Genomic DNA, 13,148 nt, shown 5'->3' on the forward strand with positions numbered 1-13,148 from the left:
CCGGGGGTGCTCCAGCCACAGAACACCCACGGAGTCAGTGCCTCTGCTTTAAGCTTTTGTTCCCTACTGAATTTAGCAAATGACAGGACTGATAACTCAGTTTAGGCACTACTGTCATACCAATAAATTAGAGACCTCAGCCAAGATCCGGGCCCCATTGTGCTGAGCACTATACAAACACGGAGTGTGGAATAGTTCATGCCATGAAGACATGACAGACAAAGGGATGGAGGGAAGGGATGTAACATGCAAGAAGAGTGGACAATGGGCTGCAAATGAAATGCCTTTTTAGGGGGAGGACAGTTGTTCTTTTTCTATTTCAACCTTGTGGGTGGGGGTTTTGTTGACAGGGAGTTGGCTAAACAGAGAGATTCATAGACTTTAAGGTCAGAAGGGACCGTCATGATCATCTCATCTGACCTCCTGCACATTGCAGGCTACAGAACCTCACCCACCAACTGCTGTAAAACACCCCTAACTTCTGGCTGAGTTACTGACGTCCTCAAATCATTATTTAAATACTTCAAGTTACAGAACATCCACCACTGACACTAGTTTAAGCCTGTAAGTGAACCATACTCCAGGCTGCAGAGGAAGGAGAAAACCCCCCAGGATTTCTGCCAATCTAACCCGGGAGAAAATTCCTTCCTGACCCCGGATACGACGATCAGTTAGACCCTGAGCATGGGGCAAGACCCACCAGCCAGACCCCTGGGGAAGAATTCACTGTGGTAACTCAGAGCCCTCCCCAGCTAGTGTCCCCTCGCAGCCATTCCGTACCCCTAAAAACCTAATGCAAGCTCCAAGTGCCCTACCCACAGGAACCCAATGCTAGGCCAGGCAGCCCTACCCAGAGGAACACTAAACCTAGGCTGGGCAGCCTTACCTATAGAAACCCTAAACCTAGCTCCAAGTGCCTTATGTATAGGAGGCCTAATGCAGGGGTGGAGAGCTGTAACCAGGGACACCCTAACCCTACCCATGGGAACCTAACCCTAGATCCAAATATCCTGTCCATAGGAACCCAAACTCTAGGGCATGGAGCCCTACCCATAGGAACCCTAACCTTAGGGTGTAGAAGCCCTACCCATGGGAACACTAACCCAGGCTCCAAGTAGCATACCTATAAGTACCCGAACTCCAAGTATCCTACCCTTAGGGACCCAACCTTTGTTCCAAATATGCTACACATAGGAACCTTGACTCTAAGGTGAAGAGCCCTACTCACAGTAACCCTAATCCTAGGGCAGACAGCCCTACTGAAAGACAAATGGAGGGAGAGGCAATATCAGAGAGAGGGGAAGTAGGGAACATGGACAGCAGGTAGTGGGAGGCTGAGTTAAGAGACTATGAAGAAGTGGGGGAAGAGCAGGAGGTGTTCGAGCAAACACTCAATCAGCAAAAGGGAATGAATGTCTAGCATACAGATACTCAGAAAAGGAAATATTTTTTCCCATGGAAAACATTGACTTGTTTCACCAAAAGACCAAAAACTCACAACCCATATTTTTTCTTTTTGGTTCTCAGGATGTTAGTTTTCAAACGAAAAGTTGAACATTCTCATGGAATGCAGGATAAAAAAAAGTTTTTCTGCAGCTCTTCTTGAGAATGTCTGCAGGTCCCTGTGGCAACTGCTTCTCAATGTTCCTGCTGACCAAGTTTCTGGGTGGTTCTCCCCAGTGGGTTTTTTTCTTTCCGAGCTCATGTGGCTGGAGGATGGGGATAGTTATATATAGCCTGGTGTCCCCAGCTGGGGGCTTGTTCCATCTCCTCTTGTTTATTAACAGACATAAAGCACTATCATAATGCTCTCCCCTGCACAGTTCTGGGATTGGGAGTGCTGGGAGGAGGGAGAGGTAACTCCCCATCTTCCCGTCCTGGGAGTTAAATATGCCTTAGCTCTCTGGAGAAAGCTGAGAGCTAAGGCTCACTTGTCTGAACCTATGATTGGTAGCCAATCCAAAATGTCCTTTTCATCACAAGATGCTGGATCTGTTAAGTACTAGCCAGAAAACTTCAGGTCATGTTGTCTGGTTCACAAATATGCTGCCTGGCAAAGTTTTCATCTGCTGGGGCTCTGTGCAGGGAAATGGGAATTAGAAACCCCTAGAGGAATTGTCAGTCACTAGGGGCTGGAAAGGAAAACAAATAAAATCCCCACGGAGTAGGGGGGCATGAGGGATCCCTGTGACTCCAAAGAGGATTTTTTTAGGGAAAAGTCCCATCAAAATGAATAGGTTTTTAACAGAAATTATATGAGGGTCTATAGAAGTTAGCCTAGAAACCTTCAGAATTTCCTAGAGAACGGTGTTCTCTCTACATAAAACTACCCTTGATACACCTGAGACAATCATCTCCCTGCACTGCATGTTGATTTAAAAACCTGATCGCAACACTGCCCCTCATTTCTGTAGGACTTTCCCTTAACGGGGACATGGGAGGAACAGGGTACTAGATTACACATAGCTGAAGGGAGTCCAAGGCCAGATGTTACCACACTGATGCCGGCAAAGGGAATTTTGTCTGTCTAAGGATTTGGGTCCTGTCGTATAATCTAGACAGGGAGAAGGCAAGAAGCTAGTTGACGGCTGGAGCTGCTGTTATTGTTAAAGTCCGATCCCATTTCCTAGAAGACAAAACAAGACAAACACTCACAAAAGGTTTCAGAGTAGCAGCTGTGTTAGTCTGTATCCGCAAAAAGAACACGAGTACTTGTGGCAGCTTAGAGACTAACAAATGTATTAGAGCATAGGCTTTTGTGGGCTACAGCCCACTTCATCGGATGTACGTAGTGGAAAATACCACACTAAACCAGGGCAAGGCATAGAGCAGCACTGGGCTAGGGAGGCCCCGACCCACACCCAGGGCATTTGCCAGGTGGAGGGATAACATAAAAGGACCCGGGTACCCCAGAAGCAAGAGCTACAGGCTGCACCGGGAAGTGTGGCTGATGCCTGGAGCTGTGAGAGGAGTGGCTGCAGCATTCCTAAGGCTGCGCTGGAAGCAACTGTCCAGATTTCCCCCCTCCTCTTTGGGAGCTGATAACTCATATGAGACGGTGAGGAATGGCATGTTGTCCCCTGACAGACGAAGCACATATTCCTGAGCTTCTGGCCATGCCCCAAACAGAGGAGCCACAGCCTGATAGGAAGCAGCCTGGAGCACAATATAATCTCAGGCCCAGGGTCAGGACCCAGTGGAGTGGGTGGGCCTGGTACCTCTGCTGTGACAAACCCATGAGGGGAGTGGAAGAGACACTCAGGATGGATTGAGGCCCTCCGCATACAATGTGTCTGGGGCACCTGTAGAACAGGGGTTCTCAGCCCACCGGCCTCCTGCAGCCCAGTTAGCACACAGTTATGGCCCAGCTGTGTGCTAGAGGCTGCAGGCAACGCAGGTCCGGGTTACCGGCTGCCTGATCACCCAGCGCTGCAGGATCCGGGCTGCCTGGCTGGTCAGAGCGCGGCTGGGTCAGGGTCACCGGCCAGCCCTGAGTGAAGGGGTCCGGCAGGGCCCAGGGGTGCTGCTGGCCAGCCAGCCCTGCAGAGGGTCTGGGGTTGGTGTCAGGGCTGGCAGCCGGCCCCGGGGTTGGGGTCCAGGATGCTGCCTGGCTGCCCTGCCACCCAGCCCCAAGTGGCCAGGTCCAGTGTCGGGGCTGCCACTAGGCCGCACACAGCAGGGTCCGGGTCCCTGCTGCTGAGCCCCCACGCAGGGCCCATCCTGGCCCTACTGTGTGGAGAGGCCTCTGGGCGGGAGGCACTGAGCATAGGGGGCCTGTGGGGGGGCGGGATCTGTGGGGGATATGCTGTGGTTCTCCACCTGCAGTCCAGGTAACATGTTGTGGGCCACATAAATAGGTTAAGAACCACTGCTCTAGAACGACCAAGCCAGAAAGAAATGTGTCACTGCATAACCACTAGGCCAGCTGGCTATCAGACTGACATGGAACAAAAAGTTCTGAAAATTTGTTATTTGAAAACAATGAAACGTTTCATGCTGGGTCAGGCCAACATTACTCCCTGTGTCTGCTTGAGCCCACACGGTGCCTCATGGGAGTTGTAGCTCCAGGTCTGTCATATCTCTTCTCTTCTATGTGCCTGACTCCTGGCCGGACTGCATCTCCCATGATGCTTCAAGGTTTCCCCCTGTCACCGAGCTAGTCAGGGACTCATTGAGCCACTGCACCAGTCCAGGCAGAAGCAGAGATCACTGTTGACCTAGCCTGAAGTAGAAGCCTCTTTCTACTGCAGTTATTACAGCTCTCCCCCATATAATATTTTCCACATTTGGTTACTGCCTTAAAATGCGCTGCTTTGGGAATTTTTATGCAAAATAAACTGCTCCACCACTAGTACCTGGGAACTGCATTATAAGTAGGCTACTTTATCTGGCCTTTTCAGAGCAACACTCTCAAGAATATAAAATCTGCCGTAGGTATTTCTTTCGATAGTTAAGACTGTAATAAAAGTCCCATTTACTATTTACCAACTCCCATGTCTGTGTTTTATTTTCTGCATTTCATTCTGCTTGGGCCTAATTCTCCTTTCTCTGATGTAAGCATTAGGGTTGCCAGGTGTACAGTTTTCGACCGGAACACCTGGTCAAAAGGGGACCTGGCGGCTCCGGTCAGCACCGCTAACCAGGCCATTAAAAGTCCGGTTGGCGGCGCAGCGGGGCTGGCAGGCACCCTGCCCAGCTCTGCATGGCTCCCGGAAGCGGATGGCATGTCCCTCCTGGTCCTAGGCGGCGGGATGGCCACAGGGGCTCCGTGCACTGCCCTCCCCCCGCCCCCCAAGCACCAGCTCTGCAGCTCCCATTGGCCAGGAACCGTGGCCAATGGGAGCTGCGGGGGCAGCGCCTGCAGCCAGGGGCAGTGCACAGAGTCCTGTGCACGCCCCTTCGCCTAGGAATTGGAGGGACATGCCGGCCAATTCCCAGGAGCTGCCTAAGGTAAGCGACACCTGGAGCTTGCACCCCTCAGCCCCTCCCGCACCCCAACCCCCTGCCCTAGCTCGGAGTGCTCTCCCGCATCCTGGACCCACCCTGGAGTCCACACCCCAAGCCCAGAGTCCATATCCCCTCCCACATCCCAACCCCCTGCCTCAGCCCAGAGCCCCCTCCCACGCTCCAAACCCCTGGGCTCCACCCCGCCATCCTGGAGCCCCCTCCTGTACCCCAAGCCGCTCATCACTGGGCCCACCCCAGAGCCCTCCCACACTCCAGCCCCATACCCAGCCCCGAGCCCCTTCCCATACTCCAAACGCCTTGGCTCCACCCCGCCATCCTGGAGCCCCCTCCTGCACCCCAAACCTCTCATCCCCGACCCACCCCAGAGCCCATACCCCCAGCCAGAGCCATCACCCCCTCCTGCACCCCAACCCCCTGCCCCAGCCCAGTGAAAATGAGCAAGAGCGGGGGAGAGTGAGTAACAAAGGGAGGGCTGATGGAGTGAGCAGGGGCGGGCCCCCAGGGAAGGGGCGGGGCAAGGGTGTTTGGTTTTCTGCAATTAGAAAGTTGGCAACCCTAGTAAGCCCATGACCCCATTCGTATCACTCTAGTTTCAGGTGAGAACCCAGCATGTTGTAACTAGACTAGTTTGCAGGGCCGGCAGTTGAGGGGGAGGCATGTGGGGGCTATAGCCACCCCAAAACTTGCATTTCCCTCCCATAATAGCTGCTGCTCTCCAGCCACCAAGGTCTGAAGGCAGAACGGAGAAAGTGGTGGCTGCTGGCTGGTCACCCAGCTCCAACAACAGAGGAGAAGTAAGCCTGGGTTGGGGGCTGAGGGGCCTGAGAGCAGCCCCAAGGCAGGTGTAGGATCCAGGGCTCCCAACAGCAACCCAAACTGACCCACACCAGCCCAGGCTCTTGGGCCCTGCTCCCCGAGGGCTCTGCCAACCCTGGAGCCGGGTCCCCCCACACAGGCAGCTCTTACCGGCTGCGAGTAGCCAGCACCCCACACTGCCCGGCTCTGGCTTCTGGCATCAGACCTGGCCAGGGGGTGGTACCTAGTGGTGAAGGGGGTGCATGTCCCCCTCCAATTTTCTGTCTAGCCCACTTCAGCCCTAGCACTAAGCAGAGGCTGGCACTGCTCCTGCTAGTCAGTTTCACTTCCTGTTTCTAGTCGGTTTCCCTTGCAGCCGGGAAATGTTTCCATTTAAGGAACCCTTTTCAGTAACTTTAAATATTTCTCTTGAGATGATGTAAAATCCTATTTTAGTAGAAGTTAAATTTTGGGCCTACTCTGCTTAGCAGTGTCCCTTCAAGTTTAAATCCATGTGTTTTTATCCATGAATATCTGTGAAATGAACACTTTGCTGATTGCAATGTCCCTGGTGGTTGTTCTAAGTTCCTAAGAGGAAAGCTAATTGCCTTTTACGCTCAGAAATGTTAAATTCAGCTGGAGCTAATTCCTCAATAGTTAAGTGAATCAGTCATCACGATTTCAGCAAGGAAGCAGCACAACCACAGTGACCCTTTTACAACTATATATCACACAATCTCGCTCTTGGGTGAAATATATGCAGGTCATCTTTAATCTGTTCCATCTCTTCACATGCGGCTCATTGAACAGAGTATGAACAAACTGCTTGGAAATGTCATCAATAGGCTTCATCTGGCATTATCTCCCTCTCTCTCTGGGTCATTGATTTCCTCATCTCTTTTGCCTTAAAACCCGCGTCGTCATAACACGCCGGGCTACATGCCGAGCTGAAGGAGCTGCATTGTGCCTTTGGTGCTTAACACTGGAAGCTTTCAACGACCCAAGTGTCCTTTTATTGCTGCTCGCATGAAGACCACCTGGATGCATCTGAAGTGTCTTTCTTTAGTGCCTCGGCCCACTAAATAGCCGTATTCACTTGGCCGGCTTTTGTTTCATCATGAGAAAAGAGGCTAGAGCTGTTCTGCTTTTGAAAATTAGGCAAGATTCAATCTCCTTCCTACAATACCTCAGTACACCAGAGAAATGGCCTCAGATCGTTACGTACAACTGTAGCAGCTTACAAGGTTACAGCTAAGCAGTACCACCTTATACTGGCCACCATCTCCCATCCACTTAGAGGTGCTTTAACCCACCATGGAGTTAAGGATATTCCAAGACCTACTCTTTGGAGCAGCCCAAGATACACAGGCAGTTTGAATGAATACGGGGAGAGCTGAGTCCTGAAAGCCCTCTGTGCACGGAATTCATTATTTCAATAAGAATTCTACACACAAGGGTTTCCAGGATCAGGCCTTCCAAGTAGGATTCTACTCTGAGAATTGAGTCTGTAAACATTTCATTGCAGGGTTCCAAGTGGAGGGCCCAATAACTCAACCCTCCCCCCTGGAGTAGAACACAATCATACATAAACCATGCATAGCTGTAATACAGTGGTCCCCAGACGTAATGCCTGGGGTTGCAATATCTGTCCCAGTCCCACTGAGTTCTAAATGCAAGGTAAAGGGAGTGGCTACATCCCCAGAGAACACTGCACACCTCAGAATCCCTTCCAGTCCTTGTCTGCAGCTATGCTTCTCATTCAGGCCTTGGTGTCTATACTGAGGTATGTAAAATAACAGGCAAGCATAGAGAAGGTACATTTGAAAGGGAGGTATCCTGTTTATCCTTCTTGTAAAGTAAGAAGAAAGGGGTATTCCATGAAAGGAAACATGGACAGTTTTTCTTTTCATACATGACACATCCGGGCCCTGAAGTGAATAGGGGTGCCAATTTACACCAGCTGATGTTCTGGCCCAGAATTCAACTTGTCCCATTTCCACCACAGTTCAACTGAAATGGAAGACGGTGCAGTGGCCAGCACTGGTTGTCAGGAATGAGGTGCCATTCCTGGATCCATGCGACATGGTAAATCCTATCATCTTTCTGTGCCCTACTTTCCCCATCTGTAAAATGGGGGCTTACAATAGCTACTTTATAAAAACGCTGTGTGAGCCTTAGTTTACTGTTTGTGACGCACATGGAGAGTGTCACGTGGAAGAGGCAATGGAGGGGCAAATCAGCCTAAATCAGGATCAGAGTAAAGATGCCCAAAAGAAATCCTCTGATTTAACCTTTGAGTCCCACCTTACAAGTTGCTTTCTATTACAGTGAGAGCACTGTGCTTCCTATTAGTATCTCACTTATCGAGAGTATGATGTGCCCATCTTTCCTTGCAGGGCATGAAGAGATATAGACCGAAAGGGTATTTATTAACTGCTTCTCTATAACCATTGCATAAATTTGTTAGTAGCCAAATCAGTCACATGGGTTGTTTCTTCTTTCCATCTTGGTCTGCTTAAAAGGATCCTCCTTGATCAGCTTGTCATAAAGCTCTTGTAAATGTTACAATCAGCCGAGATCCCATCATGATCAACAAATCCTGGCCCATTTCTTTAGCAGTCACATGTAAACTTCAATCTGCATATGCGGCTACATCTCAATACCACTAGGTGTCCTCTATTACTAACTAGCGCTCAGTGAGAGGCATTAAACACCAGGATAAGTCGTGGGCTGTTTAAGCTGTCATTTGTATAGCCTGGTTGCACAGTTCCCATGCCATCTAAACAACGATTGTCCTTCGGGACGATGAACCAGGGACCGTTATTAGCTGAGAGTTGAACTATTGTCACAGTGGTAACATTTATAATTTCAGCAAAGCTCTTGCACTGGCTTGGTTCCGATCCCAAGCAGTCAGGAGCTCCAAGTGTGGTTGATTTGAGTGTCTCTAGCTCACGCTGTCTCTCTCTCGCTCGCTTTTTTTCTTTCTCCATTTAAAAAGGTTATTTACAAAACACCAATCACGCATGGAAAGCAGATCAGTCTTTGGGCTTGGCTTCCTGGTGCTACTCTCCAGACTTTGTTATAGAACACATGTAAGTAATATCGGGCTTGAGTCCTCTCTGTGGCAAAGCTTCCATCAGCACAAGGCAGCGTGTGTATGGGTAGGGATGGGGGCATCAAGGATCAGTTACAGATCGCTGCTTCTGCATGGCCTCACGGGACTGTACGCCAGTGGAAGATTGGTGTAGCATAGCACAGCCACATGCCCTCACCACCACTCCCTCCCCCTCCCCTATGCTGGGGGGGCTGGCACGGGAGCCAGTTCCATGCTTTTCGGGAGTATCCCTCCATAAGGCTATTTGCAGCCAGAATTCACCCCTTTGTCCTGCCTTAATGGAAAGAGAACACCACATACTGTATGTAAGCAGCCCACCTAGCTCCGCCACATACCCCCCACCCCCGCATTACACTCTGGAGATAATCACAAATGCGTGTGTCCGCCCACACACATGCGTGCACGCACTGCCGAGATGATTCCAGTTTAACATGCAACTACCACCCTTCAGGCAACAGGAATCTCACCTACAATTAGAAAATATTTCTGCCAAAAGCAAACAGAACAAAGTCAATGGAACGGCGCTCGTGCTTGATTAATCAATGAGGTCAAACGGAGGTTTGCATAGGCGTGAGGATGTCAGGATTTGCTCACTTGTTGTTTTAAAGTGATTTTCTTTTAACTTTGATTCATGCAATCCCTCAGTACCTGAATTCTGTTTTCGTTATGAAGTGCTCACCACTTTGTGAGTGTAGGGCTGCCTGTGATTGCCAGCAGTTATGCAGACACCAGTTCCATAGGAACTAGACTTTGACCACCAACTCACACAGACCACTGCCTAAATGTGACTTTGGGTCACTCTCAGTCTAGGCTAGGTGTGAACTGCTGACCAAGCTGTTGAGCATTCTGGGAGCCATTTCCAACCGCCCTGAGTCATCTGCTCACACTTCAAGCAATTTACTGATACTATAGATATGCAGCTTGCTGGTGACTGTGCTGACGGCATCTATATGTGGCCACAGATAGTTATGGTCCTAACTGCAGAATAATATGCTGTCCAAACAATGTACGCCATTGGTAAACAAAATCTACTGGCCCCCCGCCCTGCCCCCTAGACAATTCAGAGGGTTTATAGCCACTTTTATCCAAAGTCAAATTCTGCCAGGAAACCAAAATCCAGTGTTCGAGCAGGCTGGGAAAAAGAAAACATTTTGTGAAAATTTAATCCAAAAATTGCCAATTTTGAATTTATTTTTATTTTTTTAAGAAAGTTTCCTCCAAGTTTTGACTAGCTCTATTCAGCGCTCCACTACATAACGTAGCTATAGAGAAGACCAGCAGTGGGGATCTCTTCACTGATAAAGTGTCCTTTGAATAGAACGTCTTCAGCTTTATTTGAGTGTGACAGTCTGATTCTGCAGCCTGCTGAAGTGCACTGCAATAGGCATCACATTATGTACGGCCTCAACCCTGGGAGAAATGTACATCCCATTGTTTAGCTAATATGTCCCAGGATTGGAATAGTCTGCTGCTGCAGCTGCCCCAGATAGCAGCCAGAATTTAGATGAAAGCTGGATTGTCACTTCGCATTTTACCTGGTTTACGTTTATTTTTTATTTTATGTGGGTGATCTGAATGAAGAGAGGCATATATCCTGATTGGAACAATCACGGCTAAAGCCCAGGAGTCAGGAAATGTGAGTTCTCCTCTTGACTTTGTTGTGTGACAAATTAAGCTGACACTTTCATACTTGGGTGGCCTAAGAGTAGGCTCCTAAATCCTTATGGGGGTGGCCTGGTTTTCAAAGAAAAGAGATGTTTGAGGTTAATGAGAGCAGTGAGTAGTCAGCAACTCTGACCATCAGACCATATTAGGGGCCCAAACAGGTATTTGGGTGCCTGGATTTAGGTGGACGGTGGCTTGACTTCTGCCTCACTTTGCTGACCTAAGGACTTCCCGATTCTGCCTGCCAGGTGATTAATAAATGGCTACCTTGTTTGGAAAAGGCTGCCTGTGTCACTGCCAGTATAGAGAGCACTGCAACCTGAAGGCTACAGTAACAGCCTCCCGCAGGAGTCTGACTTGGCTGGATTTGCAACAAGGAGCCATGGAGAGAAACAGGGTTTGCCGGTGCCAAAGGTCCAGTCTCAGAGTCTTGGAGGCCATGAGCTTGTCCTTGTGGAATTGTGGGTCCTTGGGGCATGTCATATTAAAGGTGTCACTCCCAGGAGACTGGTTAAAGGCTGGGCATAGACCAAACTCTTGAACTCAGTGACAGGCCCTGACTCAGCAAGATACTTAAGTATCTAATCTCAAGGACACTACTCAGCTATGTAAAGTTAGGTGCAGGGTTAAGTATCTCTCTGAATTGTGGCCCAAGATCAGAGCCTGATCCTACAAACCCTTATTCACACAAACGCAACAAAGAGTCCTGTGGCACCTTAAAGACTAACAGATGTATTGGAGCATAAGCTTTTGGTGATTACCCACTTCGTCACCCACGAAAGCTTATGCTCCAATACATCTGTTAGTCTTTAAGGTGCCATGGGGCTCTTTGTTGCTTTTTACAGATCCAGACTAACACGGCTACCCTCTGATACTTATTCACACAAGTCATCTTCACTGATGGAACAAATCTCAGCATCTTTAATAGGGCCAGGCAAGTGAAAAGGGTGTGATGGGGTTTACAGGACCCGGATCTCCACTTCCTGGGAAAACAGTAGTTGGCTGAGGTTGGCAGCATTCAGCACTATGGGTATAGGTATAATGAGGATGTGACACAACCGGCTGATTTGATTTCTCAGCCCTAGACAAATAAGTAGGTCAGGGTTACCAAAAGGTTAATATCCCTGCCACTCCTGTCAGGAGGGGGCCTGCTATATTAAATAAAGCGTCAATGTCTGTGCTCAACTTGGTAAGTTTAAAACAATTCTTAACTCCACACGATCTTGTTCTGATGAACCAGCCACTGTTCAATCCTGGAAATGCAAATCCTGCTGTGAATTCAGAGTGATGTTTCAGACGGTGCTCAACCAATAATCATTTCTTTTGTGCTGGACGAGGTAGAAAATTCTTAGGGCTAACAAAATCCATTCGCTTCATTTATGTGACAAAACCAGTGAACAAGCCCGTGTGTAAATAGCTCTGTCTGGATTCTGGATGACTAATGAAATGGTCTCACACTCCAGAAACGCCTTAAGGTCCCACTGCCAAATTTCCCACCCCTCAGTCCACCTTAAAGCCAACTCATTGGAGTACACTAGGCGGACTAGTCCATTTGTCAAAGGGAGGGTCCATTGCTTTTTCTGATCCAGATTTAAAGAGCAACTTCGCCCCTCAGGGCTAGACTGGCCCCCGTGGGGAAGGGCTGGCGGCTCTGGAGCACCCCGCCTCTTTCCAAAAGACCCCAAACGGCTGATATTTTGCCCGCCTAATTAGAAACTAACCCACCCAGCCTCCCCCTTTAGAGCCGTTCTATTTTTAGCCGCAGATCTTGCAATATAAAGAATGGTTGGGGTGTAAATCTGCCTGCAGAGAGGCTGCTGCAGCTTTAAGGGCAGCTGGGGGCAATTAGACTGAAAGGGATGGTGGTGGGGGTCTGAGGCTCCTCACTTCTCAGGCACTGCTGGGTCTCCAAAGGCATGGGGCTACTGTAGGAGGGAAAGGAGCCGCTGGATCCAGACAGGGCACTTTCCCTGGGACAGGACAAGACTTGGGTCTGCCTGGTGAGTGTAATGAACTGTGATCATTGAGTGTTGCACTTGAATCCTGTAAGCACTTTCATTATTACAGGAGGCTTGGGTTGTCAGCTGGGCTTGTGCAGACTGAACTGACAGCTGCTTGTGCTTCTTTACCTCGCGTTGGAAGGCAGGGGGGCTGGCGTGTGTAGCTTTCTTTGAATACTTCTCCATGTGGGACTGTGAAATGGGCAGATCTGTTGTGATCCACTCCTGTATTGAGCCTGAAGAGAGGGGGGTGTGTGTGTGTAGTTGTGTTTGAAACGTGTCATAAACAAACTTGCTGTTTAGAAGCAAAAAAAAAAAAAGTTGAAGTTCCCCTTGCAGTTCTGTGGGGGGGGGGGGGTTAAAACACTTTCTTTTTAAAAAGAGAAGTGAGCTGAGGTTTGATAGGACAGTGAAGCATTACAGCTCTGTTGGGAGACAAAACACGAAATGTTTCTTAACTGTCTAAAGATGCTTTTTCTTTCTAAAACACCCAGTACGTTCTAGCTCAAACTTTGCTGTAGCGTGTGGCACCCTCCGTTATTTTCTCTTACTCCCAGCAAGATATGGTCACTATGGACATTTTTCCCTTGATTTGGTATGAGCCA

The 13,148-nt window shown here is 49.2% G+C and overlaps 1 protein-coding gene across 1 annotated transcript in view; it reads left to right on the plus strand.

The window, feature by feature from the left end:
- Positions 1-12,207: 12,207 nt before the first annotated feature.
- MRAS (muscle RAS oncogene homolog) overlaps positions 12,208-13,148 on the plus strand; it is a 57,637-nt gene continuing 56,696 nt past the window's right edge. The window contains exon 1 of the mRNA XM_045031795.1: positions 12,208-12,543. The gene's annotated coding sequence lies outside the window, so the exon portion shown is untranslated. The remainder of the gene's footprint in view (positions 12,544-13,148) is intronic.

Source organism: Mauremys mutica, chromosome 10 (assembly GCF_020497125.1).
Source record: "Mauremys mutica isolate MM-2020 ecotype Southern chromosome 10, ASM2049712v1, whole genome shotgun sequence".
NCBI classification, from domain to species: Eukaryota; Metazoa; Chordata; order Testudines; family Geoemydidae; genus Mauremys; species Mauremys mutica.